This window comes from Apus apus, chromosome 4, assembly GCF_020740795.1.
Source record: "Apus apus isolate bApuApu2 chromosome 4, bApuApu2.pri.cur, whole genome shotgun sequence".
NCBI classification, from domain to species: domain Eukaryota; kingdom Metazoa; phylum Chordata; class Aves; order Apodiformes; family Apodidae; genus Apus; species Apus apus.
In genome coordinates, this window is record NC_067285.1 from 68656658 (window position 1) to 68672216 (window position 15559).

The window sequence follows — 15559 nt, forward strand, 5'->3', positions numbered from 1 at the left end:
GGTGAACATGCAGCAAGGCCATTCAAGCTGCTCTCTGAACGGGGCTGCCTGAGTCTGTAGGTGAGGGTGTCCAGTGTGAATGAACTGAGATGTTCACAGCATGAATGAAAGCTTTGACAGAAAATAATCCTGAGAAACAGAAGACAGGGCCTGACCTACTTGAAATTGAGGAACTGTAAAATCAGTTGATTTGATCAAGTGGGGATAGTTATTTCTGCAGTAAGAAAAAAGGCAAAACAAGCTTTTTAAAAAGATCAAGCTCAGCTTCTAGAAATACCTACACCGAGCCACAACTGAGCAACAACTAAGCTTCTTTAGCCACATAATTGGTTTCATTTTTTCAGATAAATAGAGCAGCTGTTATCCATTTCTGATACCAGTAATGCTATTAGACCCATGATTAGGCAAGAGGTGTGATAGACACATGAAAAATAACAATTAAAAAAAAAATTGAAATATCTTACTTCCTTATTTTAGATAAAACAACATAATAGATAGATGATTGATATACAGGTGATGATGATAGATACAACAACATGAAGAATGGCCAAGAGAAAGTAAATTAGATTTTTTAATGTATAATTCAGAAATAATAGGTGCAAAGGCAAGCTTAAATATAATAATCAGGAATGTTGCTTCACAATGCACAGTTGCATCACAAACACTTGAGACCATATGTCAGTAGGATTCTGATGAAAATTGGTGAATACATACAGGAAACAGAAGCACCTGATTCTTTATGTTATCAGCTGCCTGGAGTGTATGTAAGGCTTTCTGTTCCAACACAGTCCTGATGTGTTTAGAGACCACATTGACAGGTGATTTAATTCCAGATTTTTAAAAATCTTTTGGGGCATCTGGTTCTAAACTGGTATATGTAGTTATTTCTTGATTTTATTATATTCTTTATAATTAAGCAGGACCCTCTGCTCCTCTTAAGCTCTTTTCATCTCCTCTCTCTACTGTTCATTATACTTAATCTCCGTGCTTACACCTATCCGTCACCTACTCTTCTTGCAGCACTTATTACATCTGCTTTTCATCTCACCTGTTGTATGAATCAGCATAAAAATCCACGTTGTAGGGGAGGGAACTCTGAGCCATAAACAGCCGCAGCAGTGGTCCGGGGAACAACTCCTGTGGTAACATTAGAAGTTTCTGTCCAGTGCAATGAAATGTGAAAGCATGAAAGTAGCTGCAGTAGCCCTGCCAAAAGATGTTCTTCTCTGGAATAATATTGCCACAGCCAAGGAAGTAAGCAGAACTAGGCTCACCATTGGAACAAAAAGGTTCTAAAACTCAGTGCAAATGTACAAGCTGCAGAATGGTCCCGCATCACAGAACTCTACTGGGGGATTATTTCATTTACATTTACCTTCAGCACTCTCAACTGCTTAAAATAAATCCTCAGCTGATTTTCTTTTTTTCCTGAAATTCTAAATACATCAGACTGTTGATATACACATCCAACACAATTTAAGTAGAGACAGGGCTCTGAATCCAGAAACCCCATGTATCTCATACCACATTTGCTTAATTTATTGTTCACAATAGGCAGTGGTTGCCTGAGCAGATAGTTTTTCCAGTGGTATTCTTTGACATCATTACAGCTGAATATGCACCAGAATACCATGTGGTGAGTACGTAATAAATCAGCTCATTATGTCTATAATCATTATGATTATGCGTTGTTCCAGATCTCAGTTTTGTTGACATAAAAGGAAGTAAACAGTATAAATTACTGACTCATCAAATGGTTTGTTTTAATTTGTTGAGAAGGCAGAAGGTTGTATTTTTGTGTGGCCCGTTTCACATTTAGAATCACAATAATGAATATATAGAATGTATGTGAAATGGGAATAGCAGAATGTGACATTAATCATAGCCAAACATACACTAAGGCTGAAAATGTGTCACAACATATTGACCAAAGATTCCTATCATACCAAAGGAATTGCAGAATCATAGACTGCTAGAGGCTGGAAGGGATCTCTGGGGGTCATCTTGTTTAATGCCCTTGCTCTAGCACAGCCACAGACCACATCCAGTTGGCTTTTGAATACCTCCAAAGATGGAGACACCACAGACTCTCTGGGCAACTGCCAGTGCTCAGTCACCCTCAGAGTAAAGCTGCTTTACAACCAGTCAGCCTCCAACAGGTACTGGTGCATGGGCTTGCTCCTTCCCAGGTGCAGGGCTTTACACTTCCATTTATTCAGGTGGTTGAGGTTCCTGTCAGCCCATTTCTCCATCTTTTTGAGGTCCCTCTGGATGGCAGCAGTACCCTCTGGTGTATGAGCCATTCCTCCCAAATTTGTGTCATAAGCAAAGGTGCTTGCTGAAGCTGTACTGTGCCCACTCATCCAAATAATGAATGAGGATGTGTAACAGTATTGACCCAGTCCCCACCCCTGGAATATACCACTAGTGACTGGCCTACAATTAGACTTTGAGCCACTGATCACCACCCTCTGGACATGGCCATTCAGGCACTTTTCAATCCACTTCATTGTCTGCTCATCCAGCCCATACTTCATCAGCTTCTCTATGAGAATCTTAAGGGAATCTTAGGGCAGTCAGTATCAAAAGCCTTCCTGCAGTCTACATAGACAATAACCACTGCCCTCTCCTCATCTACCAAGCCAGTCTTTTCACCATAGAAGTTTATTAAGTTGGTCAAGGATGACTTCCCCTTGGTGAAGCCATGTTGACTGATCCTCATGACTTTTTGATTCTCCATGTGCCTGGAAACAGTTTCCAGGATTAGTTGCTCCACCACCTTCCAAGGACTGAAGTAAAACTAACTGGCATGGGGCCTTCTTCTTGCCCTCCTTGAAGATAAGAGTGACATCTGTTTTCCTCCAGTCTTCAGGTACTTCTCCCAGTTGCCATGATCATTTGAAGATAACTGAGAGTGGCTTTGCAATGATATCAGCCAGCTCCCCTAACATTTGTGGGGGCACCTCACCAGGGTGCATGGATTTGTGTATGGACCAGTCTGCTTAAGTATTCTCTAATCTGATCCTTATATTACTTGCTCCAGACTTACCTTGGTCTCTGGGAACCGGGATTTTTGAAGGATGGTCTTGCTAGTAAAGACTGAGGTGAAGGTGGCATACTTACATTCTTTTCCATGTCCCATGTAACCAGGTCCCCATCTCCTTCAGCAATGGGTCCACATTTTCCCTACCCTTCCTTTTGTTACCTATTTACCCACAGAAGCCCTTCTTGTTGTCTTTGGCATTCCTAGCCAGATTCAGTTCTAGTTGGACTTTAGCTTTCTTAACTCCATCTCTGGATGCTCAGGGGTATCTTTATTCTTCTCAGATTACCTGGCTTTGCTTCCTCCCTCTGTATGCTTCCTTTTTGCATCTGAGTTTAGTCAGGAGCTCCTTGTTCATTCATGTAGGCCTCCTGGCTTTTTGCCTGACTCCTTCCTCATCGGGATGAACTGCTCTTAAGTTTGGAGGAGACAATGCTTGAATATTAACCAGCTTTCTTGGGCCACTCTTCCCTCCAGGGCTTTATCCCAGGACACTCTATCAACCAGATTGCTGAAGATGCCAAACTCTGCTCTCTTGAAGTCCAAGGCTATGAGCTTGCTTTTAACCCTCCTCCTTGTCTTCAGGAGCCTAAATTCCATCATCAGTGAGCCCCTTCTTGTTTGTGAGTGTGATGTCCAGTGAGCACTACTCCTTACTGGCTGCTCTGTCACTTGGGTGAAGAAGTTGATACAACCCATAAACCTCTAGGATTGCCTATGCCATGCTGTGTTGTTCCAGCTGTATACACTGGGGGTGGCTCAAGTTCTCCATGAGGATCTCCACTGCAATCAGAAGCAAAACCAGCCAAGGAATGCATGGTAAGGGCCAAAGATGTTTTCACAATGCTGCAGAAATTCACATCCTTGCATATTTTCAACTGAAATTTGACTCACCTGCTTGAGGTACAGCAAATAGCATATGAATTCATAGTGGTTTAGAACAACCATGAAAATGGAAAAACACCCCAGATGCTGAGTTCACTTACATTGGTGAATTATTTGTTCCATGCAGTTTTCTTTATACCTTTTTTTTTTCCATGTGTTTTTTTTTGCTTTGGTTTGATTGTAATGAAGACCATAACATTTAAAGGAACCATTCTTAAAGGAAGTATGACCAACAGAACTGATTCTTTCTAGCTATAAACAGTGTTATCAGCCCCAGTTGAATGATCCAGGAGCGTTATCACAGCACATCCATTTATGAGATGCCCAGTACAGCCCATTAGATATGTGAAAGCTAAAGGGAGAGAGAGAGATGCTGTGTAACATGTGGAATGAATATTTGCTCTGTTGGTTACACAGCAAGTGCATGAACACAAAACACGCATCACGACACCTTGTGTATGGTTTTCTTCCTCAATACGCTTGTCTCTAATGGCACAGCTGCTGACTGCAGCTATCATACCAGAGGACTCGGACATTTTTTGGCTCAGCTCCCAGTCCAAAATGAACATGCTTACCCCGTCATTCACTTGTTTTTTGCATTAATAGGAAGCAAAGGTGTAAGTGCCTTAACAAACCTATAAATGTTACACTATTGCAGTCACAAAGTTGCTCTTCCTTGCACTTTTCAGCTCAGTCTTCAGCTGGAGTTTTGCATGAGAAATGTTTTGCTTCCATTTACTTTTTAAAGCATTTGAAACTTTTCCTAAAGAAAACCTGAAAGATACTGGATTTAAAATGAAAAAAAAGAAGAATAAAAAAAAAAAGGCTTCTACAAAACTTAAATTTGGTATCAATATTATCAGAACCGAAAATATATTCAGAAATATGTTAGAAGCAGTGCAATAAAAAACAGGCTTAATCCACACTAATGTAATTTTGTGTAATGCTACTGAAGTAAATGAAATTATGCCAGTTTACGCCAACTACCTGTCTTCTCAAGATATTATACCACTTCACATTTAAAAAGTCAGCAGCTCGGGTATTTTTCAGCTACATTAAAGAACTTTATTTTAGCCAGATGGTGATACAGTTTAAATATGAGATTTTAAAACATTTTAAAAAGTCTTCAAAGGTGCTATAGAAATGTGGTTGTCATTTCTGATTATTATTTGTATTCCTGCAGCTCCTAGAAAATCCAGGCTCCTTTTGCCCTGAGTTCTAGCTAATCTATATCAAAAGATAATCCCTCTATAGTTAAATTTGTGCTTTCAACCTGGTCAATATTAGCAAGTTGAAAAGGTTTAAGTCTTTATTATTATGGATTATTGAGACCTATATACACATTTAATTTTAAGCATGTTCCGTTGACTTTAGGAAGTGCTAAGCATGGTGCTTAAAGCTAAGTAACCTGCCATATGCTGCCCTCAGCATGTATGCTCTTCTGCATTAAAACCTACAAAAAGTTAACATAAAACAAATGGATATAGTTGGAGATTAAAGCAGACAAAAGGATGGGGAAAAACGGTAGTAAATTGGTCTTGACTCACAAGTGATTAAGCAAATTAGTTACAATCTCAGGTAAATAAACCAGAATAATCTAAATATCTGGTTTCCATTGATACGGTCACACATTGATATGTTGAGCCTATCAGGACAGCAGCTAGTGGAGTTCAGAGATCATGACAGGGTTTAGAAAATGGTTTAGAGGTCTTTAATACCAATATTGGATGATGTACCAAACAAAATCCTTCTATGATAGGCCGTGTTTCAGGGAAGAGAAAAGGATGTAGGCGAAGAAAACATGAACATGCGAAGAGTTCATAAATCACCTTCATCACCTTAACCACTTTCTGCAATGATCTAAGTCTCTTTGATGCCTCTTGTCAGCTTTTCTAGGTCATCATTGCATCCCTGACCTACTGGGCATGAAGAAGAGATTATTAGTTGAGCAGCTGTATTTCAGTCATATTAAGGGCACAGAAAGGAAAAGGTGTCAGTGGGGTGTAAAAGCTACATTAAGAGACACAAGCAGCTTGGCTAGCGTGCAGAATTAATTGAGTTAACTGGTTAACTGAGTGCCAAGACTGTGATTTTAGTATTTCAGGCTAAGAAGGGGATGGGAGAATGAGGGGGGGGCGGGATGTGGGCAGGGGAAAGTATTTTAAACAGAAAGAATGTGTCTTAAGAATCCAGATAAGGAATCTATGTTTGGGAAAGTCTGGGAAAACTACACTAATTGTAACTGTCCCTTGCTGAGCAGCCCCTGATGTCCATTGAAGTCCTTGTAGCAGAAAGGTCTAAAAGTGCCTACAGCTGCCTCTTCATAAAAATACAATTACTGACAAAAGGAAATTGCATCACCCAGAATTTCTTCTTTAACAAAAAAAAAAAAAAAGAGTGGAAGTTTCACTGTAGTAATGTTAATGACACCAAGATTTATTCTAGGAAGTTTGGAAATGTTTCTTTAAAAATAAGTAGAATGTATTTATTTATTTAGCAGAATAACCAAGAGGAGCTGAACACTGACTCTTGTTTGCTAACCTGACCTTGTGTTCTTGACTCAGATGTGACCAGGGTGAGGACTCTGCTCCATACAGCCCTCCAGAGTACAAAAACAAACAAACAAAACAAAACAAAAGTAGCAAGATTGTAAAGAGAAGAAAGTAAATAAGAGCTACTGGCCCATAAGAACCCCTGGCTGTGCTAGTGCTGTAAATCTTTTCCTGATAAAGTTGGATGCTCTCTTTACTCGCCCACTTCAGTGAGATTTCCACTGCTTGGGATGCTTGGGATATTCAGGCCCATAATGATTTGGTTTTGACACACGTGAAGGAGTGGTAATGTTGGTGAATTTTGAGAATCTCTTAAATTTTCCGTGGTTAGGTTACTGTCAGAAAGCCACATTCTGGAATGGCTATTACATAAATATGTGCAGATCTTAGAGGCTGCTGTTAGGGAAGAAATTATACATGTCACAGTGGGAAATGTAAGATGCTTTTCATGATCACTTAACCCGTAAGTCAAAGAGACATAGGATCAATAACTGAGCCTGAGGCTGTTTTGCAGAGCAGTGAATGAAATATGTGTCCGTTCATATGGATCAAGATAATATGATTCCATGACAATTACAAAGATTAGAGATAAAAACTATTTTCTTAGATCCTCTAGTCAAATGTTCTTTTTCCCCCCCAATCTTTTCCATATTGCAACAGAGCTCTCTTTGCAGCTTGTCTTGCAGTTTTGGAAATCCGTAAAGGAAGGCAGAAACACTGCTACTTTCCCGGTGGGAAACCCGAGCTTGACTTTAATCTCTGGGCACTGTTGAACCAAACCATTTCCTGTGATTGCAGCAGAGAGATAAAATTCCACACTGGTGGGAACAAATTGAAACTGGATCAAAGATTTCCAATTATGAGTCTTAACCCAAAATGTCTTTTGCGGCTAATATTTTTGCTTGGATCTACTTTTTATTATTATTATTATTTTCCTTGTTTGTTTGTTTTATTTTTATTTTTTATGGCTGGCTACAGGCAAACAGGGCAGTGTTTCATAGAGGAAGCCGAATTTGCCGATGAAAAACAACCCCAGCTGAATGCCTGGCAAGAGCTGATCCGCATTTGCATACACTGCAGTTCCACAGGCTAATTTGTACAGCTCCAGAAGCAAACGGCTCATTAGGTGCCTGGATAGCTCTCCGTAGGCGCGCTTCCTCCCTTACCACATGCTGGACCAGCCAAGGTGGCCGGAATTAGGGGATTTGGGATGTGCGGTTCCCACTCTCCTGCCGCGCAGCAGCTCAGCGTATAGCTGTGTTTCAGGAGCTGGGAAGAACCGGCTCGCAGAGGAGCCAGTGCAGAGCAAGCCCCGACGCACCGTCGAGCCTCGGCACGGCTGCTGAGCTCTGCCGGGGGCTGCGGAGGGGACCGACGGCCCCTGCGCCTGAGGGAAGGCAGCAGACTCCAGCTCCCCTGGCTATAAAAGCCACGAGAGGCCTGACGTGGGGCTGGTGTGAGCTGGGAATGCCTCCCTGGAAGCAGGTAACCGCCAGCGCCCTCCGGATTCAGGAGGGCTTGGGGCGGGAGCGCAGGGGCTCGGCGCCGAGGAGAGGGGGGAAAGGTGCCGGAGCCCCCTCCCCGCTCCCCCCGGCCGCGGGAGGGAGCCCAGCCCCGGCCGGGCGCCGCAGCCCGGGCACTCCCGCCTCACCGAGCCGGCCCCAGCCGCCGCCGCTGCCTCTCGGTAGCCGGCACCAATCGCCTCCCCCCTGCCCCCCGCGGCGGGGAGGGCCACCCTAGCGGAGCCCTCCTCCCTCCCTCCGCCCGCCCTCCTCCCGCCGCTGCACACCCCGAGGAAGGGCTTGTTTTCCTGCCCGGATGATGAATTTCTCCGCAAGGTCATCCCGGCCCGCGGCGGCGGTGCGCCCGCGGCTCCTCGGGAGCCGCCGCGGAGGTAAGGGGCGGGAGGGAGCGGTGCGGGAGGCAGCTGGTCCGGGAGCACCTCCACGCATCCCCCCAGCAAGTTTTGTCAGCGCGGGAGAGGAGCGGGTCGGTGCGAGGACAGGTGGCCGGGGCTCGGCGCGGGACCGCCTCGCCCTGCCGGCCTCGGGGGGCCGGTGCTGGCAGGGCCGAGCTGCGTTCGGGGAGCGCACCCCGAGGAGCTGTGCGCTGTTCCGCGGTGCTGGAGGGGGTTGGCCGGGTCGGGCCAACCCCGAGGGGGCCTCTCTAAATCCTCTGCTGATTTTTACCCGCGCTTGGAAGCGGGTTTGGCTCCCGCGTGTCCGGGAGAACGGAAGAACTTAAACAGAAAGACAAGGTGTTCCATCGCCGCGCCGGGGGCTGCGGCGCGCCGGGCCGGGCCGGGCCGGGCGATGCGCGGCGCGGTCGCCACGGCAACGTGTCAGCGGCCGCGGTGTCGCAGCGCGGAGGGTCCCGCGCAGGCCTGCGCCGCGCTGGGCGCCCGCGCCCCCCGCCCTTCCCCGCCCGGGCTTCAGCGTGGCGGCCGAGGGGCGTGCCCCAGGCCGGCCCCGTCCGCAACCTGCGCCCCGCAGCGGGATGCCGGACCCAGAGAGAGGTGCGGGTGCACCTGTGTGCCCTGGTGTCTCCGAAACCCGGGCATCCTGCAGCGGTGCTCTCGGGGGGCGGAGAGCGGGAGCTGGGGTGCTGCGGTCAGATAAGGGGGCGCCCTGCGGGCTGGGCTAGTGCTGCTCACCCGTGTCAGTGCCTGGTGGCTGCAGGCGCCTGGAGCAGCCTGGCCCGGGGGGTTCGAAGCCCTCTCCGGCCTTTCCGTTCTCCTGTTGAAGTCGGTGACAGAACTGCAGATGGTCTTGCCAGCTCCCAGTCTGTGACTTGGTTGTCCACAAATAGACCACTCTTTGTGCCCCATACAGGTCTTGGATTTTTTAATACTTTTTTCCTTCATCCTTCTTTTTCTCTCAGAAGATAATGATGCTGGTGGATTTATTGGAATCATAAGGAATTCTCGTGATCCTGTAGTCTAACCTTTTCCATAACATTAATCTCATTGTTAAACATTTTAATCTTTTTTCCACTTTGAGCTTTTCTTATTTTATCTTCTAGCTACTAGATCTTGTAATTTTGTCTATCAGATGAAATAGCTTCTAGTTTCAGATCATCTCTCTCTGCTCAAGTATTTAAGGGCAGTAATTAAATAGTCACTTAACATTGTCTCTGATGAGATAAATAGATTGAGCTCCTGCAGTCTCTCCCTGGAATGCAAAATCTCCCAAGGAGAAATGGCTTGGCTGCTCTTCTCTGAGTCCCTGCCGTTGCCCTCACTGGCCACCAGTGCTGCACAGAGGATTTAAGGAAGGCTCTTAGTGTCGCATGTGTGGATAGTAACCTTGTCCTCGGTATTCCCCTGTCTGTTCACCCAATGGCACAAACTTTAATTTCCCATGAGTACACAGTGGGAACTTAGGTTCCATTAGTTATGTGCAGTGATCCTTGTGTTTCTTTGCAATTCAGGGTTTTCTCAGAAGCTGGTTCTATGTCCTGTAAGTGACATTTAAATTAAATCTTCTTACGTGCATAACTTTGAATCTGCTTATATTAAATGGATTCTTCCCTCCTTTCACTTCCAGAGAGTCTGCAGCTCTGGAATGACAATAGAGCTCTGGTGTTTGTCCCTCTAGAAGTCACCTGAGTTTTACACTGGGACCTCCATGCTAAAACCGTATTTCTTCTTTCTGGTAGCATTTACTTCGGATGACCTTAAAGTTATTTGAAGTTTACTGGGGGAGAAGTTATGCTGAGTAATATACAAACTGCAAACTGAAAGTGCCCGTTACACTGAATTGGTTTCGTAACAGCTTTCATTCAGCTGTGCCTGCAGTGTTGATGAGAGACAAAGAGATCTGGTTTCCTGCCTTACAGAACTGTAAATCCCACTGCTGGGTGTGATATCTAGGCTGATACATCCATTGTCATTATGATGTGAATCTTTAATTTTGGGGGTTTTACTTAGTCCAAAGTGTGCTTAAGCCTGGATTTATAGCTCCCTTCAGGATGCATAGTATGTGAGAGTATGGGCCAGAAGAGGGTGTTTTTGGCAGTATATTGTCTAGTTTACCAGTAGCGTGTAGCAGCTCAAAAGGGTGCTGAAAGGACGGACTCAAGTAGTCCAAAGGCACCTGCTGTGGGAAATGGTACAAAATAACAAAGTTCTTTGAAGTGGGTATTTTTATTGAGAGGTTTTTGGTTTGGGTTTGTTGGTTGTTTTTCTTTTCAGGGTGGGTGAAGCAAGGGTTGTAACCACCTTGACTTACCCTAAGAGCTTATGCACACTGAGGGAAGGTGATGTAAGAAGGTCCAAAAATTAAAGACCATCCCATGAAATGAGGTGATGATCGTTGTGGATAAGATTTGTGTGCAGGAATGAAGATAGCAGGTTTCAGCCTATAAAATGACCTAACTGTCTTCAAAGTGTTAAAATTAAGAAAAAGTACATTCTGATCTGAATTAAGTGTCAGGACAATGAGCTTTAGTGAAATCTCACACAGGATGTTTTGTTTTTTCTCAAGTCCCTGAAAATATGTCTATAGAAAAGATTGAATGAAGTATGTAGTACACTTAAGCGGTCTGAAAATCATTACTGAGTTCAGATGTCACATCAGATTGAACAGAGTGACCCTATGAGCTCTAGAATTGTGATGAATTTTCTACAGACTGATGTCTGCATCTGAGAAATTGTTTATTACACATATAACTGTATGTGCCCCCAATATGAAATTCTGTAATGTTATTACCTGGGAGGCAGTGTCCCCCCATCCGTTCACACCTATCTTATCTCCTCCAGGCTTGGCTAAATTTTCTGAAAAGCATGCATATCTTTCCATGGGGTGACTGATCCCAGAACTTACCCATTCCTGAGTAGCAATGCCCATTTTTGAGTTGTGATGCTCATCCTGGATCAGCCCCGCATTAAAATCAGTGGCTGTTAATTAATTGTAGAAGGCCAGGACAGACAGAGGATAGTATTTTTATGAGTCTGTACAACGAGTTAGGTGGATTTCATTACCAAAGTATGTTGGCAGTAGTAAAGTGTGTCAGATTTGGATCCTTAAGCCGTTAGTGCCACCTTTATTTTTAATCATATAAATCTTCTCCATCAGATGTAGTTGAAGCTAAGGAGAACCTAATTATATTAAGAAAAGCATCCTGCCTCTGATTTGTTTGTGAAATTGTCACTGATGCAGGAGGCTAAAAGCAAGCTGCTCGTAGTCTAACAATTAAAGACAAAGCAAAATTTTGTAACTTGTATGACTCTGCTTCTAGCACTGCATCATTACTCAATTGATAATCCCCACATTCAAGGCAGAGGTGGGACATAGGCTGAATCTGTTGCCTTTGTGGATTTAAGAGCAATTCTGGATTAAGAATTGGTATTATCTACTGGCGTGTAATGCCTTCATAGCTGATAAAACTTTCATACTTGCCCTATAGGGTTATGCATTGGTTCTATTTGTGTAAAACTCTTTAAAATTAATTGTGTTGGTGCTGGTAGTACTTTGATATTATTATGGAGGATTAGAAATGTAACAGTAGTCACCAAGGATTGGTTCAGCATGAAACTTGAATAAAAAATGGGTGCCCTAATTGTAAGCTTTGATACTATATGACAAGATGTTTAAACTGATCCTATATTCAGTCTTACATTAGATCATTTAGGTAAACATCACCTTAAAAATCAGAACAAAGCAAAGATTGGTAATATTTACTGGGAGAAAACAAGTTCTGGATATGCTCTGAATTATCTTCCAGTAGGAAAAGCTTTTGAGAGCATTATCTGAGCACAGTTTACTTTTGCAAATAGTAAAAACAGAAAAGGGCTATATAAATATGTTCTATTATATACATGGACTTTGAACTCAGGAACAATTCTATAGAAACAAAGATGTTTACTAATTAAAATTTATTCACAGATGAGCAGCTACTTATATAAAGTTGAGCAATTTGTTTCTTGGACTCCTTGGCTAAGAGTTTGTGTTTGTAAATTGGCAGCAGATCTGAAAGGGCAGAGGTGTCAGAACACTGCTGAGTAAATAAGGAAAATACACAACACCAACACTTTCAACTCCATGCTGAGCATGGAAGAGAGGGAAGCAGAGGGAAAGGTGGAGAACAAAGGAGTAACAACTGGGAACCAGTCTAATATCATTTTGCCCCAATTTGTTCTCTGTAAGCAGTGGACACGTGTACTTGGGAGAAATAATTAAGTGGAGGGAAGAGTGCAAACACATGCATTCACAAATGAATTACTGTAAAAGCTTCCATCAGGGTGCTACAGGCGCATCCACAGGAGACAGAGTGAATTCTTTTTTGCCTCCTACAGGATCCCCTCCATGATCCTGTGTTACAAAACTCAGTGGCAGGTATGGAATCTATTACCACAGCTGATATCAACCAGGCATCCAGGGAGATCCTGTAATTTTGTTGAATGATCCAGGAACAAGAGCCTGCACCTATTATATCTGTGGTTGTAATTGTTAGCAGCACCCATTAGTTTTACTGTTTGTTTTACTGTATTTACTATACAGTAGTAAAAAATTTAATAACAGTTGAGTTTGCTCACTTTTTTGCCTGCTTTCCTCCCTCTGAAAGTAGTTATTTTAGAAGGACAGAGTTAATCAAAGGGGAAACAAGCAAACCCCACAGTGCTTTGTTGAATTGTTAGTAACTACTATTAGCAACTCTAGTTACTACTAGTATCTGTATCTAACATAGTGGAGACCAGCTGTGGGCTGAGACTCAAAGTTTATATCGCTTGGCAAATTATAACTTCGTTTTCCAAGCTAAGTTACAACACTGTAATCCAGCTCTGGAGATTAAAATATTCTGTGAAGATCTCTTTCCCAGTGACACTAATGTGCAAATAAACAAAAAGCTCAGTTGGAAGAAGAAAATCAAAACAAAGCAAAAAAAACCCCACAACCAAAACCAAGCAAAAGGGAAGAAGGTGCTGTGCAATTATTTTTACTGCTCTTCATGAAAAAAGACAACAAATTCAAATAGAACACGTGAATACTGTGTTACATTATGACTGATCTTAAAAGGATACTATAAAAAAAACTGGCTACTCTCAAATTATGACAGTGAAGTCAATGAAGATTAAATTGAGAAATTTCCAGTGGCTCCAGACCCCTTTTTACAAGCCAGACCAGACCTGCTGCTCCATGAAAAAAAACCACTAGAAATCTGAGAAAACCAGTCAAGGTGTTAACATGGAAACAACAGGAATTTCCAACACAGGATAACAAAAGTTCTGATATTACTTTAAAATTGCATAAACAGGAGTAAATTCCTTAACCTTTGTATGCAAAACATAAAACTAGTTATGTGGTTGGGCATGAGTTTCAGATGTGTGGATTTTCCTTTCCTGGATGGAACAGAAAAGAAAAAGAACAGTAGGCTGGTTACTGATCTGATTTTTACATAGTTTGGGGAAGACGAGTATTCCTGTTGGTAGAGGGTGGAGCTGGAGTGTGGTTTCTTTAGTACCAGGAAAACATGATATCTGTCAGCTCTGGGGTGAGCAGAGTTCCTCATCCCAAAGCCAGACTGACTGGAAGTGATTCACTACTCTTTGGCTGTCATTTTTCCCTAGTAAAGAAACTGTAACACATGTTGAAGTCCAAGGACTGGTGCGTTGCCTCCGGTGTGTTGCCAGTGGGATCTGTGTCCAAAAAGTAGCATAGCTGCCATGTGCTCAGGAAATGGTCCCTCCTCTTCCATCAGACCCAGGACTCTGGCCATGGAGTGTCAAACAGCAGAGTAAATCTGGAAAGTCAGTGCAATGAACTGGATAAAAAATTTCTAGCAAAGAATGTGATGTGGACAGGGTACTGTTGCATTTTAGAAAGTCCCCATTTTTTTAGGCTACTGGAGCTACAAATCAGAGCAGCTTTTAAGATGCCATTTGAGCACTGAGGAATTAACTAGAAATCACCAGGTCCCAACCTCAGAAAGCAGAGAGGTGTAAGTGTCTTATGCTCAGCTCTCCTAGAAGCAGTCTGGCTGTTTGGGAGCTAGCTAGCCCTTAGGCTAGGAAATGCTAAAGGAAAATCTGCCCTTAGTATTTAACAAACTAAAGGGTCACTGTAATTAATGTCATTCTTTGTCCTCTGAAGCATCAGTTTCATAAAAAACTTCACATAGTTGAAAGACTTTAGAGATGAGTCATTAGGAAAATGAGAAAATATAATTATGCTGGGGGATGTAGGAAGAAGTAAAATAAATGTGATTAAATATTTGTCAGAAAGATGATACTCTGAGAAGAGCTGTATGGAAACAAGATGACAGAATGATTCCACCCCGAAAGGCTGGTATTTCACAAGTGCTGAAAGTTTCATAACACTTCAGCACACCTTGGCATTCACACATTTATTAAAGAAAAAATGTTAATCCTCCACTTGAGGTAAATAATTAGGAAGTAGCTTTAAAAGGCACTAAACAGACTATGAATGTCTGTGTATCAGAACCCAGATTTCTGCTCAAACTAAGCAGTAGCCTTACAGGATCTCCTGTTGCAGCACTCTGAAAAGCAACATACGAGTGTCCATCCAGTTTGTAGGGACAGGTATCCCAATAACAAAGGCAGCTGTGATAACATTTGACAATTTTTAATTGCAGCACCAAAACCATTTCCACAGAAAAGGGTAAGTGATATTTCTGAGGGTCACTCCGATCCAGGATGTGGCAGGCTGAAGTGACCAGGCTTTTGGGTCTGCTGTTCTTCCTTCAAATAAGCCTGGTCATGCAGTAAGCATGAGCACTACTAGTTGCAAGTGTGCTTTCACCTACTTCAGCCAAGAGCTGAATAGCCTTGGAAGACCCATAGCTGCACATGGTGACTTCAGGTCAGGACTGTACAATTTGTGCTGTTTATCTCCTGCTCATGGGGCGAAATGCAGCTTGTAGTTCTAGCCATGCACAAGTGGTGCTAGAAATGCATGAGGATGCACTGCAAACAATGACTGAAGAGTAAGAGCTGTTCATTAGTTTCTGGAGAGGTCAAGCAAGTTCCATCAGGAGATGCAGGGGAAAGCTTTAACAAATGACAGTTAGAGAATGATTAACTTCATTAATTTAATTGCTTGTGCTTTTGGCAGTTAAGAAT

The 15559-nt window shown here is 43.1% G+C and overlaps 1 protein-coding gene across 2 annotated transcripts in view; it reads left to right on the forward strand.

The window, feature by feature from the left end:
• Positions 1-7705: 7705 nt before the first annotated feature.
• The window catches only part of GPRIN3 (GPRIN family member 3), a 34226-nt gene continuing 26372 nt past the window's right edge, over positions 7706-15559 (forward strand). Inside the window, exon 1 of one of the 2 annotated variants that reach the window (XM_051618934.1) lies at positions 7706-7965. The gene's annotated coding sequence lies outside the window, so the exon portion shown is untranslated. Of the gene's footprint in view, positions 7966-8272; positions 8375-15559 lie in introns of those variants that run through there. The other variant, XM_051618933.1, reaches the window with a different exon arrangement.